Source organism: Schistocerca americana, chromosome X, assembly GCF_021461395.2.
Source record: "Schistocerca americana isolate TAMUIC-IGC-003095 chromosome X, iqSchAmer2.1, whole genome shotgun sequence".
Lineage (NCBI taxonomy): Eukaryota > Metazoa > Arthropoda > Insecta > Orthoptera > Acrididae > Schistocerca > Schistocerca americana.
Window position 1 is genome coordinate 937,456,177 of NC_060130.1, and position 17,800 is coordinate 937,473,976.

The 17,800-nt window shown below is 43.7% G+C and overlaps 1 protein-coding gene across 3 annotated transcripts in view; it reads right to left on the bottom strand.

The window, feature by feature from the left end:
* Positions 1–17,800, bottom strand: part of LOC124556793 (SRSF protein kinase 3) — a 383,958-nt gene that overhangs the window by 247,468 nt on the left and 118,690 nt on the right. Inside the window, exon 1 of one of the 3 annotated variants that reach the window (XM_047130804.1) lies at positions 8,795–8,900. The exons of the other annotated variants lie outside the window; for them this stretch is intronic. The gene's annotated coding sequence lies outside the window, so the exon portion shown is untranslated. Of the gene's footprint in view, positions 1–8,794; positions 8,901–17,800 lie in introns of those variants that run through there. 3 annotated transcript variants of the gene reach the window in all.

The window sequence follows — 17,800 nt, forward strand, 5'->3', positions numbered from 1 at the left end:
GCACAGATATCAAGAACATTCACAATGCCACAGTATTTCATAGTCGAAGTTTTAGTGATGTTTAGAGACTTTTTTTTCATTCATATAATCCTATTTATGCTTGCAACACAAACAACGAGCATTAAGAAATTATTACAATGAAGTACTCATTACCTTATAACAGGTTCTAACATCAAAATCTCACCTGATGGTTTTAATAAACTTTTCTTTCAAACTTGAAGTCTTGTTATTAGCAACAAGTGCAAGTACACAATTTTTTGAAATGTTAACAAAAGACTTCTGTAGGAAATCGCCACATCGTCAATGTAATGGCTTAATGAATTGAATAAAAAAGGCTAATCATTCTATTTGTATTCTTTGGTGACAGGAACTTCAAATACTTCAACACATGGATATCAGTGTTGCGAGATTTATTGTGCAAATACCAATTTCTCACATTTTGGAAAAAGTAATTATAGAAACTCCCCCTCACAATTATATAAAGGCTAATTAATCTAATAAGAAATATTCCACATTCATTGTCTTGAGCAAAGAAACAAATTCAGAATCGCACACCAGCAATGTACAGAAGATCTCAGCTGAGATGGTTCGCTGTGCCCGTACTGAGTGAAGTGACAGTGGAATAGTAAATCAACTAAAATCAGTTCTACAGTTTTTTAAAAACTGAAGATTAAGCTGTCTAGATGACAATATACACACAAATCCTTGCTGGTTAAAGACTCAGTTAAATAATTTACTGCCTTAATTAATACCTAAAGAAAAGGCGATAGGTTGGGGGCTACTTGCTAAGATAGTAGCTGATGGGGGAGGAGGATGGAGGAGACGGCAGCACTGAGATGTTCAATGTGTGTGGGTGTTTGGAAGTGGGGGCTGACCAATAGGGAACAGCTAGATAGGAAAAGGGGGAAAGGAGAGTAGGCAGGGCCATGATGCGATGGAGGGGAGGGAAGCAATGGAGGGGAGAGGATGGGAGGGAGAGATTGAGAGGTACAGGAGGGGGAAAGGGAGGAAGGTAAGACGATGGCGAACTGCTGGGAGGTAAGGGGACGGCAAAAGGAAGGCACGTGACTGGGTAGGGAGGGTGGGGGTGTGGTTGGGAGGGGAGGGAGGGAGAGAGGTTCGAAGGGTAAGGAGAGGTTGTGGTTAGGAGTGAAGGGGCAGAGAGAAAAGTGTAGAGCAAGGGATGAGAACAGTGCAGGGGAAAGAGGAGAGGTTGGAGAGAAGAAAATGTATGTTTCAATGTGCCACTGATTATTTTAACAGTCAGAGAAACAGTCTGTTACATGAACATCACATTGCTTTATAACCCCATTTTCAAGAAAAATAAAAAGCTTTTGGATATCTTTAAATCTTTCACCAATCTGTCGGTTCTTTTCCGAAGTACAGTACAGTATGTTCAGCTTACACTGCTCAGAAATATGTCAGGACCTAATATTAGAAAATCATAACAAATTTTGATGACAATGATGATCACAAAATTTGATGTGTCATGCTTGTTTATCCCACAAATTCTGCATTAGCCTTACTTCCCGAAGTTCATGACGAATGTATTCACAGAGCAGTTGCATGCACACAATTTGTAAATATGGCTACATGATGCACACTTATAAGTTTTTTGTATTATTATTATTGTCCGCAGCACGTGGTTTCGCAGTAGTGTTCTCGCTTCCCTAGCCTGGGGTCCCAGGTTCGATTCCTGGCGGGGTCAGGGATTTTCACCTAACCCGAGATGACTGGGCGTTATCATCATCATCATCATCCATCCCCATTATGGTCAGAAGAAGACAACGGTAAACCACCTCCATTAGGACCTCGCCTAGAACGGCGGTGCAGATCTCCCGCATCATTCCCCTATGCTCTGTCAAGAAGCATGGGAATTCATTTCCATTATTATTATTCTTATTATTATTATTTTATTATTATTAATAAACATGCAGATGTAAGTTAGTAATTTCTGCCCACCACCTTTTACACATTACAAAGGAAACACTTCTACAGAACAGAAGTTGTCATGGACAAACTTTTTCAGTTTGTTTCCAAATTTTACTTCGCTGTCTGTCAGACATTTTATATCACTGGGTAAACTATCAAAACCAGGAGGTAGTGGGTCCAAAACAATGTAGTTTGAAATTAGGAACTAATAGTAAGAAATGAATATTTAACCATACTTAGTGGGGAGGATGAGTGGGGAGAGCCAGGCAAGGGGGAAAGGCCAGGGGCAGGGAAGGGCCAGGGGAGGGGGGAAGGATGCACAGACAGAGAGGAGAGGAGAGGGAGAGTGTCTCAAGCTCTTGTGCGCATATGTGGATATGAGACAAAGTGAGTGGAAGGACATTTTACAAACAGAGTTGAACGTCAGACTGATAATGATGAAACAGGAAATCAAATATGGTCTTTTTTTAAAAGTCATCCTGGCATCCACTTGAAGTGATTTAATGAATCCATGGAATACCCTAAATATGGATGCCCATGTAAGTAATTGAACATTGCTACTAGTGAATTTCAGTCCACTGTGACGGAGTGGAATGGGCAACAAATGGTACATCAGACAAAGTTAAAGCTGTGAAGATATAAGATGAAATAAATTGTCCCAGTAACACAAACATAACCAGCACTGCAGAGAACAAATTACATCACTTATAGAAGATTTCATCATGCAGCTTGATAGTAACATTTCTCTTTGGCAATTCCCAATTAATCTCCCCCCCCACTCACTCTCTCCAACTGACTTGTTACTCTAATTGTAGCCAAAATAATCCTGTGCTAATACTACACAAGATAAGCAATAATTTCTCGATAATACCGCTATGGTGTAAGTTTGAGATAGCATACGGAGCTTTGCCATTTCCGTCACAAACTGTTTTACTGTAGCACAAGAGCTTAATGTAAAAATGGTGTCAGTTATGTGCCAGATGCAATGCAGTGCAGTGAAATAATCCATAACAATTATCGAGCGAGGTGGCGCAGTGGTTAGACACTGGACTCGCAATCGGGAGGACGACGGTTCAATCTCGCGTCCGGCCATCGTGATTTAGGTTTTCCGTGATTTCCCTAAATCGCTCCAGGCAAATGCCAGGATGGTTCCTTTCAAAGGGCACGGCCGACTTCCTTCCCCGTCCTTCCCTAATCCAATAAGACCGATGACCTCGCTGTCGGATCTCCTTCCCAGAAACAACCAACAAACCATAACAATTATCACATTTTATACTTTTGTATCTGAAGCACAAGATAATTTCTAGACAGCATAGTTCCTGGAACAATATACTGGGAGTGAACAAAAATATGGAAACACCAAAAACACATTACCACGCATAATATGGTGTAGGAAAACTGTTGCCATTCAAACATCATCCAGTTGCGTCTGAATGCATAAATACAGGTCCTGTATGGTTTTCAATGGAATCTTATGCCATTCTTCCAGTTAAATTGTGGCAAGTGGTGATGATGGAGATGGACAGTAATCACACTCCTTTCTCTCCAGAGTACTGCTCAACCACAATATTATTGCACTTGGCCACTATCAAAAACATGCAGCAATGTTACAGTAAACAAGTACAGTTCTGACTAATGAAAATTCCTGGCACAATCAATGCTTTCAGGTCAACTGTGCATATACTTTCAAGTCCGATCACGTGCTGACTCATGATAAGCTGGACGAAGTGTCCCCCTTCCAGGTGCAAAAATATTGTGATCAACTAACAGACCACAAATGCTCAATAATGTTGAGATCTGATGACTGTGGTGCCCAGGGTAGATACAATAATTCATCCACGTGCTCACAGAACCACTCCTGGATGATGAAAACTGTATGAACGGAGGTCCTGTCACCTTGGAACACAGCATCACCATTTGTGAAGCAGCAATATACCATGAGTGGACCTCATCAGCTAAAATGGTCATATAACAGTTGGCAATAATGCAACCTTGCAGAGCAACCATGGGGCCCATGGAATACCATGATATGGATACCCAAAATCATCACCCGACCCATGCCACGTTTCACTCTTTGAAACTTAATCTGGGCCAAAAGTTGGAAACACATTAATGCGACCACATGATTTTCTTCCATTGCTCCCCAGTCCAGGTTTTATACCTTCGGCACAACATTTTCCTGTTACAGTCACCAGTGATGTGTGGTTTTGGAATTCCATCTCCCCCTGCAATTACCAGCTCATGGAGATCCTTTGTGTTGTTTTGGTGCTGATATTCAGTTCACAGTGACGTTTTCAGCTGTCATCCTCTAATTTTCCTTCACAATCCTCGTCAGTGACTGCGTCACCGTAACTCAACACACACTTTTGTCTGTGTTGCGACTTTGTGAATGATGTTTCCCATTTCCCTTGTATGTTACATAAATCTTGCCTCATGAAACACCAAACATATCGGCTACCTTGGTTATGGAAGTACCCACCATGCTACCACCAACAATTTGTCCACATACATGTCCACTTTTCTCCGAAATACACTGATTGGTCAGAACATTACGACTACCTACCTAACAGCCAGTATGTCCACATTTGGCATGGGTAACAGTGGCGACGCATCGTGGCACAGAAGCAATGAGGCCTCAGTAGGTCGCTGGAGAGTTGGCACCACGTCTGCACACGCAAGTCGACTAATTACCGTAAATTATGCAGAGAGGGCAATGAGCTCTTATGCCACGTTCAATCAAATCCCAAATGTGTTCGATCGGGTTCATATTTGGCAAGCTGGGGGGGGGGGGGGGGGGGGGGGGGGCAGCATACTAACTGGAACCCGCCACTGTGTTCCTCGAACCACTCCATCACACTCCTCATCTTGTGACATGGCGCATTATCTTGTTGAAAAATGGCACATCAATCAGGAAACATGATCGTCATCACAGTATGTACATGGTGTGCAATCAGTGTACGATACTCCATGGTCGTCACGGTGCCTTGCACGAGCTTCACTGGACCCATGGATGCCCCCACTGATTGTTCCCCAGAGAATAACGAAGCTGCCACCAGCTTGCCTCAGTCCCGCCATACAGATGTCTAGCAGCTGTTCACCTGAAAGATGACGGATTCGCACCCTCCCATCGGCATGATGAAGAAGGTACTGGAATTCATCAGATCACGCAGCACTCTGCCAGTGTGCCAACGTCCAGTACCGATGGTCACATGCTCATTTGCCGATTTCATGGTGTTAACATTGGCACATGCATGGGTCATCGGCTGTGGAGATCGATCATTAGGAGTGCTCGGTGCACTGTACGGTCACATACACTCATACTCTGCCAAGCATTAAAGTCAGATGTAGTTCCGCCATGGTTCACTGCCTGTCCTGTTTTACTAGTCTGCCCAGTCTACAACATCCAACATCACATGACGAAGACACTAACGACAGCTCTCGTCTAACGCCCGACAAGTCGCGCATTTCCAAAATACTTGTGCCGCGCCTCCATGACGTCACAATTTGCCCTCTGTCTATGTCAGATAGACCACCTTCCCGACACCACACATGCACAGCACACTCACTGATACTATACTGATCATCGCACCCTGTACACCATCCGCCAACTCCATGCACCCCACTCCCTAGAGTTCCCCTTCAAATGGTTCAAATGGCTCTGAGCACTATGGGACTTAACTTCTGAGGTTATCAGTCCCCTAGAACTTAGAACTACTTATACCGAACCAACCTAAGGACATCACACACATCCATGCCAGAGGCAGGATTCGAATCTGCGACCACAGCGGTCGCACGGTTCCAGACTGAAGCACCTAGAACCAATTGGCCACAACGGCTGGCCCCCTTTCTCTCCACTCCCAGCCTGTTACCGCACCTTTACCATTGTGTCCCACCCTCTCTCCATCTCCACTCCGACCTACTGTCGATATAAACCCGACCAGGCGATAGCAGTGTCACCTGGAGAGGAATGACTGCTAGTCAAACACATGCATGGTGCATGTAGTATCAGCGAGCGTGCCAACTGTGTGTAGAATGGGGAAGGCGCGCTATCTATCCGAGTTTGACCAAGGGCAGATTGTGATAGCCTGGAGGCTCTGCACGAGCACTTCAGAAACTGCACGACTTGTCGGGTGTTTGAGGAGTGCTGTGATAAGTGTCTTCGACACGTGGTGAATCCAATGTGAAACCACGTCCAGACGTTGTGGGGTTGGGCAGCCACTGCTCATTACAGATGACGGACGTTGTAGGCTGGGCAGACTAGTAAATCATGACAGATGACGAACTGTGACAGAACGAACATCTGACTTTAATGCTGAGCAGAGTACAAGTGTGTCTGGACAGACAGTGCACCAAACACTCCTAAAGATGGTTCTCCACAGCCAACGACCTATGCATGTGCCAATGTTAACACCACAACATTAGCAATTATGACTTAAGTGGGCACGTGACTATCGGCATTGGACGTTGGTGCACTGGCAGAGCGTTGCACGGACTGATGAATCCCGATACCTCCTTCATCATGCCGATGGGAGGGCCCGAATCAGTCAGCTTCCAGGGAAACAGTTCCCAGACACCTGTACCGCGGAACAGAGACAACCTGGCAGCGGCTCCATTTCGCTCTTGGGAACATTCATGTGGGCATCCATGAGTCCAGTGAAGCTTGTGCAAGGGACCATGAGAGCCAAGGGGTATCTTACACTGGTTGCAGACCACGTACTCCACCTTCATGACGACCACGTTTCCCGATTGCAGTGCCAGTTTTCAGTAAGATAATGCACCATGTCAGAAGGACATTTTTCAGTGTGCTGACACGGTTCGAGAAACACAGTGGCGAGTTCCTTTGATGTGGTGGCCCCCAGCTCGCCAGATCTGGACCGAATCCAACACATTTGGGATGTGACTGAAGGTGGCGTCAGAGCTCACTGCTCTCCTATCCGGAGTTTAAGGGACAATGTGACTTGTGTGGTGCCACCTCCCTCCAACGACCTAGCAAGGCCTCACTGCTTCTATGCCGCGCTGAGATGGACATATCGGCTATTAGGTAGGTGATCATAATGTTCTGACTGATCAGTGTACATTCACCTCGCGCATGTCTTGACTAGCAGTCAATCCTCGCCAGGTCACGCTGCTATCGCCTTGACGGGTTTATATCGATAGTAGGTCGGTGGTCATAATGTTCTGGCTCATCAGAGTAATGCGCTTACAACTATGCAGAACACTATTCTTGTCGCGATTGACAATTGCTTCGTATTGAGGACACTGCAAAGGTGCCGTTCGTGGTCAAACAGAACAGCGTGCGGAGTTTCCATATTTTTGTGCAACCACTGTATTTACTTTGTTAAGAGGTGTTCTGTTGACAAGGCACTTTTGGGTTTCGCTACTACTAACGACATTTAGATACTAGAAAAACTTCATACTGGAGTCTTTCTGAGCATTGCTATTTGATAATTGTACCATAACGGAAGCTTTGGGACCCAGTACGTCTCTGATCAAAATCTGTAACGAACTGCACGACGGTAAAAGATTTACATACCGTACGAAAGAAATACTTATCATCATCCATGTCCTGCCACCACGACTGAAGAAACTTCACCATTCCATTTTACACACGTCTGGGATAATTATTGTTCAAGCTAATAACATTGCGCTCTTGACTTTTTAAGTTCAGTAACTACTGTTTCCATACACAGTTCCAATTCACAACGTCTCGGCAACTGCCTCAGTTTCTTTACATATGATTTAAATACACGTACCGTTCTTACGTGTTTAAGAGAAAGTGACAGTATATTTCTTCAAAGTTTCAGTAAAGCACTACTGAACCCCAGGCCAGACCGTATTTTCTGTGTTATGCCAAGGTGTACTCACAAAACGTTGACAATTGTATGTCTGGAGGGCAAAAGCTGTGAAAACAGTTTTGCAAGAATAAGGCCTTGCACAGTAATTGGTGCCTGTGACTACAACGAAAAAAAATTCCAGTACACAGGCAATATTAATAATACTCGGTTACTTCCCGTAACACAAAGAACACGTGCTTTCGAGTAAGTCCGAATCCGGAGAAGAACTGCAAAGTTTTGATAAACAAACATGGGCAGCCAATTTTTCAACTAGATTCCTATTCAGCATAAAAGATGATGTCGTTTCCAGAAGTAAAACAAAATACGCTCTCCTCTCTGGATGTTGCTTTAGCGCGAACACACACTTTCGGACACATTTATTGCGCAGATGTTAATCTGAAAATGGTGACGATTAAGCACTTCTGTCATGTCTTCTCTGGCGAGATATACAGAGTGTTTTGCGGTTTGGCGAGATCAAATCCCACAGACGGTATTCTCCAAGGCATGTAATTATTTTCATATATGAAGTATTACGTAAAACCATCAGTGATTCGAGAAAAAATAAAATATATGTAAACTATAATTTTTCTGTTTTTTGTTTGAGATTCACCTACAAATTGTGTGTTCATTGTTTCCAGTTAAAGCTGTCCAAACTTCTTCATTGTTTGTTTTAAGTGTATTTCGATAATCGGGTACAAGTTATTTTAATTTAAGTCGTCCACGCTTGGGCACTGTAACTATTATAAATTGCACATTTGACATTTCCAGTGTCACCAATGACAGTGATTAAATGCGCGAAAACTAAATCTCTAAAATAACGCTATGTCCTAACAACTGCACCACTTCTCGACATAATCAAAATAAAACATCAAAGCAGTGACACCACAGACGCTGGCACTTAATTTTGCGGGAAAATGAGACGCTGTACAAGCATGCATTTACGAGCAGAACGATAAGTGAAGTGACCCGTATTTTGTAAAGCAATTTTCAAGCATTAAATGAGTGCATCGGCACCGTCATATACTTACGAAGATGAGGCTTCATTATATCTGAGCACTCGTGTGCAAGACTACAGCTGATGCGGACCACCGGCACACTGCCAGCCTGGCGGTACGTCGCTGCTGGCTATTAATAAACGGCCAATGTATGACCTACGATAACATGCTGAAAAATTCCATTTTAACACTACGCCCACGTAGTTTTACTTCAAACATGCTACAGCTCAACAGCGAGTTTACTATGACATCGACTTAACGTTTTAATGAAAATTATTGTCCGGTTAGCTCAATGACGAAATACCGATTGGGCTGATCACATTTAAGAAAAGAAAAAAAAAAAAAGAAAAAAACGCACACACCGTTTGCATTATTTAACCTCTATCAGTCATTCCTGTACGACTAGACTCACAAGGTCATTCACGCCTCATGCGGAACTATCTCGCATGTACTTACGTAAAGATACTGACTGGCGCGGTGTTTAAAAAAAAGCAACGGGTCTGCGGACGCCCCAAGCCAACCAGGATGTAAGCGAAAAAGCGTGTGCCTATTATTCCAAGTTTGCTCTCCTCCGTGCAACTAAGTGTTTAAAAGCTGTGGCAATCATGGAAATAATTGATCTGCAGACGACCCTTGTTCGCAAATCAACACAACTAGCACTCATCTAAGTGTACCTTCTATCCACAAATTTGTAAAAGCTTATTAATTTCGTGCGTACCTTTATCGTCTGATACGTCAGTCTCAATACACTACTGTATTCCACATCCGTGGGTGGAACAAGACGCAGTGCCAGTAGTTTTTACTAAGTTTTACCCATGTAACGTGATGACACTTTATCAAATATAAATTTATTCTAACATACACCAGAAATGCTATTTGAGTGTTTGTCCTATTTTAGATTTGCTTTCCCACACTGTCCCCACAAATGTACATTTCAGGATCAGCCTCTCATTACTGACACTTTATGATAGATGTGGCTACTGCGCAACCATGTTACAGGCAGATAACACTTCACTTTTTATTGGGTGTAAAATAGTTTATGACGGAGACCAAAAACAGTAAGTTGCGCTACTTGTAAACAATACTGTGTGGTACGTAAAGCATCCAATCAGTAAATCTAGACGGGGCACGGAATTTCAGCGTGGCTATCGTCCGCTACATTGCAGCTATCAGGATGTTTCGACTGCCGATTTGGCACTGTGTGCCCTGGTCTCGGCTTTAGAGGCGCTCCCGTTAGTTGTGGAGATTGTATTATGGGTCTGCGGAAGAAAATGTTAATCCTCATTTTCACAATGATCAGTTTGATTATATAATCTGTTGTGTTTTTGAACGTACCACAAGCTAATAACAAGTAATTCCATTTGTACCGCCAGATAAAATACAAACTGTTTAATTTAACTAATATGTAACATGCAATAACTCAAAAAACACTCATGTGGATAAGAACTTTCTTCTGCCGACTCCTGGAAGAATGTGCTCTTCACGGGTTAATTCTGTTTTTTTGTATATTGATTCCGCCGCACATTAGTCTGGAGAGAAAGTGCTAGCCAGTACAATCACAGTAACTTTATGGAAGTAGACCACTCTGGTGGTCAACATCCTCACTGCGGACGACCCAACTGCGCTGACAAATGACTTCCTCGCAGTTAAAATTAATTTGGGGGAGGGTGGAATGCAAGGGGATCTCTACAGAGTATGTGTAGAATCCTGTATGCCGACCAACTGCATCTTCTGATCACCAACAAGAACTACTCCAGAACTCCGCATAGTGGTTTCGAAGCCTGTGCAGAGGCTATACTTTCATTTAAATGCGATTGACATTTCAGCAAGTCGAATGATAGGGACCAGTCGCCAGTCAATCGTGGTTCTTACGCTATCGTTATGCGCTAGCTGTGTTGTCTGTTTTCTTGGTACACGCAGAGCCATATCAAGCGTAGCTGGTTGCACGTTGGTAGCATTGCCGCCTCGCCACCGCACTGTATCAATGTTATTTCCTTCGAGCTATACAGGAGTTGGGTGAAAATATAGAAACACCGCGAGAAAAACGTGCCTGAACATAAAGGCAGATGCTAACCAAAATCGTAGGTTGCGCTGTTGCATTTGACCACAAACGGTACCTGGCGCAATGTCCTCAATACTTTGCCAGTGTCAGTCGTGACAGGAATAGTGTTCAGTCTAGCTGTCAGCGCATTATCTCGGAGCTACGCGAACGCGAACGTAGGCAATTGTGGGTGCTTCCGTAACCAAGGTCGCCGAAGAGAGTGGTGTTTCAACAGGTGCCATACGGTATCGAAGATTTATGCGGCATACAGGGAAAGCATCATCATCTGTTCAATCACATCGCCGACGAAAGTATGTGTTTAGTGATCGAAACAGATGGTCATTAAAGAGGATTCTAACGGAAAATAAAGAGACCTGAGTACCGTACTCTCGAAACCCGTCAACACCAAGGAATCGCCGTAAGCAGGGAATCGCAGGGCGAGATCGAAAACCACATATCACTGATGCAAGCGCCCGTAAACGTGGCGCCGAAGCCATAAAATCTGGACTATGGAGCAATGGAAGAAAATCTTTTGGGCGGATGAGTCGTGTTGCACACTGTTTACAACTTCCGGCCGAGTTTTACATCCAAAGAGTGAAACATGGCTGGGTTGGGTAATGATTTGGGCATCCACATCGTAGTACTCCATGGGCTCTATAGTTACTCTGCAATCTCGCATTGTTGCCAAGGATACGGTGAATATTACAGCTGATTAGGACCATTCAATGGTACAATATCTGTTCCACGGTGGTAATGCTGGGTTCCAAGATGACAGGGCCCCTGTTCACACAGTTCGCATCGTCCAGGACTGGTTTTGAGTACGAGGATAAACTCTCGTATCTCCCCTGTCCACACATTAACCAGATCTCAATATTATTGAGCCTTTGTAGTCTGCTTTAGAAAATAGGGTGTCTGATCGCTATCCATCTCCCTCATCGTTATCTGAAACTGCCACTATTTTCAGAAATAATAGAATAACATTCCACTGAACACCATATAGGACCCTATTTATCCATTCCGAGACGACTGGAAGCTGTTTTGAATGCCAACGGGTTTCTTGGGTATGGTAATGTGATTTTGGTACTCCCATACTTTTATTCCCTCTCTGTAGGGGGAACGCTATTGTCACCTAGTAATCCTTTTGCTGTTCAAGATATTTTCGGTTCTGATACTTTGAAAAAGTTTCTTTGCGATTTAGGAGCTTCTCAATCTGGCCTACATCTTTGTAGGCCAGATACGAAAGCGATTCAATAAATATCGCTGTATGTTGACAGGTGACTTCGCAAACGCAAGTTGGTGTTACGATCGTGTGCCGCTCTATGTCGGACTCCGCTAAAACAATGAGACTAACTCATAAGTAATTTTGACTTGCCAGCCGTATCAGTAAGTTTTTACGTGGTTTCGTCAAGGTGGAAAATGTTTGGTATCGCTCAATGATTCGCTTTTTGTTTTTGGTTGTGAAAACAAGTGACCCGATAAAATTAAAATTGGGTGCTGTTTATAGTGACAACAGTCATATATTGGTTCAATGACTTTAAACATTGCCGAAGGTGGTTTTTTTAAATTTTATTTTTTACAAAGAATCGTCTAGGATGCTCACCAGGTGTGGTTACTCCAGTCTCCACAACATTATTCTCGCAGATCGTCGACCCGAAGTACGTGAAGTAGCAGAGGCCACACGTGTGTCACCGGGAACGACAATTCCTATTTTATGTTGTAAATCGCTGATGAAAGAATTGTCGGCCCGACGGGTGCCGCGACTGCTGACGGACAATGAGCAGGTGTAATTTTCAACTCCGAAACTGTGTTTGGAGAAATTAAAGCGAGATCCGAAGAACTTTTTGCGTCGAGTTATCATCGATGAGACTTACACAGAAGAGGGAAAGAAACTGGTGCACCTGCCTAATATCGTGTAGGGCCCCTGCGAGAACGCAGAAGTGCCACAACACGACGTGGCACGGACTCGACTAATGTCTGAAGTAGTGCGGAGAGAAGTGACACCATAAATCCTACTGGGCTGTCCATAAATCCGTAAGAGTACGAGGGAGTGGATATCTCTTCTGAACAGCACGTTGCAAGTTATCCCAGATATGCACAATAACGTTCATGCCTGGACCGTTTGGTGGCCAGCAGAAGAGTTTAAACTCAGAAAGAGTTTAAACTCAGAAAGAGTTTAAACTCAGAAGAGTGTTCCTGCTGCCACTCTGTAGCAATTCTGGACGTGTGGGGTGCCGCACGGTCCTGCTGGAAATGCCGAAGTCCGTCGGAATGCACGATGGACATGAATGGATGCAGGTGATCACACAGGATGCTTACGTACATGTCACCTGTCAGAGTCGTATCTAGACGTATTAGGGGTACCATATCACTCCGACCGCTCACACCCCACACCATTACAGAGCCTTCACCAGCTTGAACAGTCATCTGCAGACATGCAGGGTCCATGGATTCATTAGCTTGTCTCCATACCCGTACACGTCCACCCGCTCGATACAATTTGAAACGAGACTCGTCCGACCAGGCAACATGTTTCCAGTCATCAACAGTCAAATGTAGGTGTTGACGGGCCCAAGCTTCGTGTCGTGCAGTCATCAAGGGTACACGAGTGGGCCTTCGGCTCCGAAAGCCCATATCGATGATGTTTCAGTTGAGTGATCCGCACGCTGACGCTTTTTGATGGCCCAATTGAAATCTGCATCAATTTGCGGAAGGGTTGCACTTCTGTCACGTTCAACGATTCTCTTCAGTCGTCGTTGGTCCCGTTCTTCCAGAATATTTTTCCGGCCGCAGCGATGTCGGAGATTTGATGTTATACCGGATTTCTAATATTCACGGCACACTCTTGAAATGGTCGTACAGGAAAATCCACTCTTCAACGCTAACTAGGAGATGCTGTGTCCCATCGCTCGTACGCCGTCTATAACACCACGTTCAAACTCACTTAAATCTTGGTAACCTGTCATTGTAGCAGCAGTAACCGATCTAAAAACTGCGCCAGACTCTTGTCTTATATAGGCGTTGCCGACCGCAGCGCCGCGTTCTGCCTGTTTACATATCTCTGTATTTGAATTCGCACGCCATACCAGTTTCTTCGACGCTTCGGTGTAGATTCATCGTTGTATACTCGAAGCCAAGCAACAATCAAAACAATAGGTTGCTCCCGATGACTGCTTTAAAGAACGCAAAGACCATTCCATCGGCGGTAAAAGTTTTGGCGACGATTCTTTTTTGGGATGCGAAAGGTGTCATGTAGACTTTTTAGAGAAAGTGAAACGATCAGTGGACAATACTCCAGGGAAGTCGCCTTCGACATGAAATTAATTGGAAATACGGCCCAGTTTGTCGAAGAAGAATTCTTAATTTTCATACAACAACACGCTACCACATTCATTTGAAGCTATCGCCAAAAATCTGTATCAATTGCTGTCACACTCCAGAATTCAGCTTACATGACTCCCTGTGGTTTCTCTTTGTTCCAAAGCACAAAGAAATGGCTCACACGTAAAAAATCTAGTTCTAATGTGGTCATCGGTGAAACACGGGTGCAAATTCTGAAGAGTTTGACAATTTCTATTTTTTATTTTTATGGCTTAAAAATGGTCAGGACGTTGGGAAAGTGACTATCCCTAAGAGGCGAATATGTTTAAAAACAAATAATTTGTTCTTGAAAACAAATGAAGTTTTCATTGGTAACACGGATACTTGATTAACAGTCCTTGTATCTTGTAATGAAGCTTTACTACGTCCTGTAGACCTTCTGTCTCATTTTTGGGAAATATGCAATCGTATCTCCAACATTCCTAACGTATGAATCGATAAATCTGAAAGCCTTTGCTGGACTAAAGCTTACCAAGTCACTGTTACGGATAGCAGTAATCGTAAGGAAGAGATTTTACACAATTTTTCAACATTACTTTAACTAACTGTGCAAGAAACAGTTGGTCCGTTTAAATGCTTAAAACGCCAAAATACAATTGGTTACAATAATCTTAAGGCTAGAACTACCAGGTAAAAAGTGACTTACTGGTTACCTTGCTGTGTGAAGTATGGTGCAAATTCATTTTTCATGATGACAAGAATCTGTCAAAGTTGGTATTCGTATTACCTTCTGGGGTTGATCCCGGGACCTCGGGTTGTACTCCCACACGTAATCGCGTAGTAACTAAATAGTATACTTTTATTCTGTCGTGAAAGTGAAAATAATGCTTCTACTAGAAGTTACAGTAAGAATTTTAGTGAATTTGAAAATAATCTTATACCCACTTCACACATTCCAAATAACACGAGAATATTTGAAATTATTACCTGTGGGGTAAGCGGTAGTCGAAGATATAGCAGAAATCTCAAGATCAGATAAGCTCCTATTCGAAACTTCCTGGCAGATTAAAACTGTGTGCCGGACCGAGACTCGAACTCAGGACCTTTGCCTTTCGCGGGCAAGTGCTCTACCATCTGAGCTACCCAAGCACGACTCACGCCCCATCCTCACAGCTTTACTTCCGCCAGTACCTCGCCTCCTACTTTCTAAAACTCACAGAAGCTCTTCTGCGAACCTTGCAGAACTAGCACTCCAGGAAGAAAGGATATATCGGTGACATGGCTTAGCCACAGCTTGAGGGATGTTTCCAAAAATGAGATTTTTAATCTGCAGCGGAGTGTGCGCTGATATGAAACTTCCTGGCAGATTAAAACTGGGTGCCGGACTGAGACTCGAACTCGGGACCTTTGTCTTTCTGGAAACATCATTCTGGAAACATCCCCCAGGCTGTAGGTATGCCATGTCTCCGCAATATCCTTTCTTCTGGGAGTGCCAGTTCTGCAAGGTTCGCAGGAGAGGTTTGGAAAGTAGGAGACGATGTACTGGCGGAAGTAAAGCTGTGAGGACGGGGCGTAAGTCGTGCTTGGGTAGCTCATATGATAGAGCACTTGCCCGCGAAAGGCAAAGGTCCCGAGTTCGAGTCTCGGTCCGGCACACAGTTTTACTCTGACAGGAAGTTTCTTATCAGCGCGCACACTGCTGCAGAGTGAAAATCTCATTTTGGAAGCTCCTATTCATTTACTACATCGTAACAGTCTTTTGAACGCTTTGAAGCAGGAAATAATTATTCAGGTACAATATGACGAGGTCACTAAAGAGCAAGCATAATCCCGGATAGTAAAAAGATGGAGAAGGAAATCGGCCAAGTGGTTTCCTAACGAGTCATCCCGGGGTCCGCTTTTAGCGATGCAGGGAAACCGCGGAGAAATATAATCTGGGTGAATGGATGAGCATTAGATCCCCGCGCCTCGGAATGAGAGTCCAGTGTCTAAACGTCTGCTATTATTTCGTTCGCTCAATGTAACCCATGCCTCAAGTTGGCTGTCGATGAAGTAACTAAGAAATGATTGGTTTTTTGCTCAGATATTATAGTGTTACCTTTAGAACGATTATTTTTCATACTTTTATTCAATCTGCTTTCACATCTGCCTTAAATAATGGTACGAGGGGCGTTTGAAAAGTCCGTGAGATGGCACCACCGGCGCGCATATCGAGGTCATGTTTAGTTAGTAGCATCTTTGGAAAGAACGCACACCAAATTTCAGCCATAAATTTCAGCCATAATGGCCTATATCTTTGCGTTTGGCATTCGTGTGAATCAAGGAAGTTGAGTGATTGTGAAAAAGTGGACGAAGAATAATTTCGTGTGGTGATTAAACATTACTTTATGAAAGGCAAAACGCCTCAGGAAACTAAAGAGAAGCTTCATAAGCATTACGGTGACTCTTACGCCTTCGATCAGAACAGTTTATAAGTGGTTTCAAAATTTTCGGAGTGGTCATTTGGGCACAAATGATACTGAACGTTCTGGACGCCCTGTGCAGGTTACGACTCCAGAAATCATTGATAAAATCCATGATATGTTGATGGATGACAGAAGAGTTAAGGTGCGTAAGATTGCTAATGCTGTGAGCATCTCCAATGAACGTGTACATAATATTTTGCATAAACATTTGGACATGAGAAAGCTATCCGCAAGATGGGTTCCGCGATTGCTCACGCTTGACCAAAGGCGGAATCGTTTGAAGTGTTGCAAGGATGGTTTGCAGCTGTTCAGGAAGAATCCGCAGGACTTTAAGCGTCGTTCCGTCACTGTGGATGAAACATGGATACATTACTATACTCCTGAGACCAAACAACAATCTAAACAATGGGTTACCAAAGGAGAATCTTCACCAAAAAAAGCGAAGACCAGTCCTTCGGCCGGAAACGTTACGGCGGCTGTCTTTTGCGATTCGCGTGAGATAATCCTCATCGACTATCTGGAAAAGGGTAAACTATTACAGGTGCGTATTATTCATCGTTATTGGACAGTCTGAAAACCGAGCTGCAAGACTGGCCCGCGAAAAAGTCCTTTTCCATCACGACAATGCACCACAACACAACTCAGCAGTTGTGGTCGCAAAATTAGAAATAGGATTCCAACTCGTTTCATCCCCCCCCCCCTCCATATTCTCCAGACTTGGCTCCATCGAACTAGTATTTGTTCCCTAATTTGAAGAAATGGCTGGCGGGACAAAGATTTTGCCGACCGGAATGGCCGTGCGGTTCTGGAACCGCGTGACCGCTACGGTCGCAGGTTCGAATCCTGCCTCGGGCATGGATGTGTGTGATGTCCTTAGGTTAGTTAAGTTTAAGTGGTTCTAAGTTCTAGGGGACTGATGACCACAGCAGTTAAGTCCCATAGTGCTCAGAGCCATTTGAACCATTTGACAAAGATTTTATTCAAACGAGGAGGTGAGTGCAGCAACTAATAGCTATTTTGCAGACTTGGACAATTCCTATTATTCGGAAGGGATCAACAAATTAGAACAGCGTTGGACAAAGTGTGTAAGTGTAAAAGTAGACTATGTCGAAAAATAAAAAGGTTTACGGTTTACCCCAAACACGTAAGTAGTTTTTATTTTTGCACAGACTTTTCAAGCGACCCTCGTATGTAGAAGTCAAATGAACAAATCAC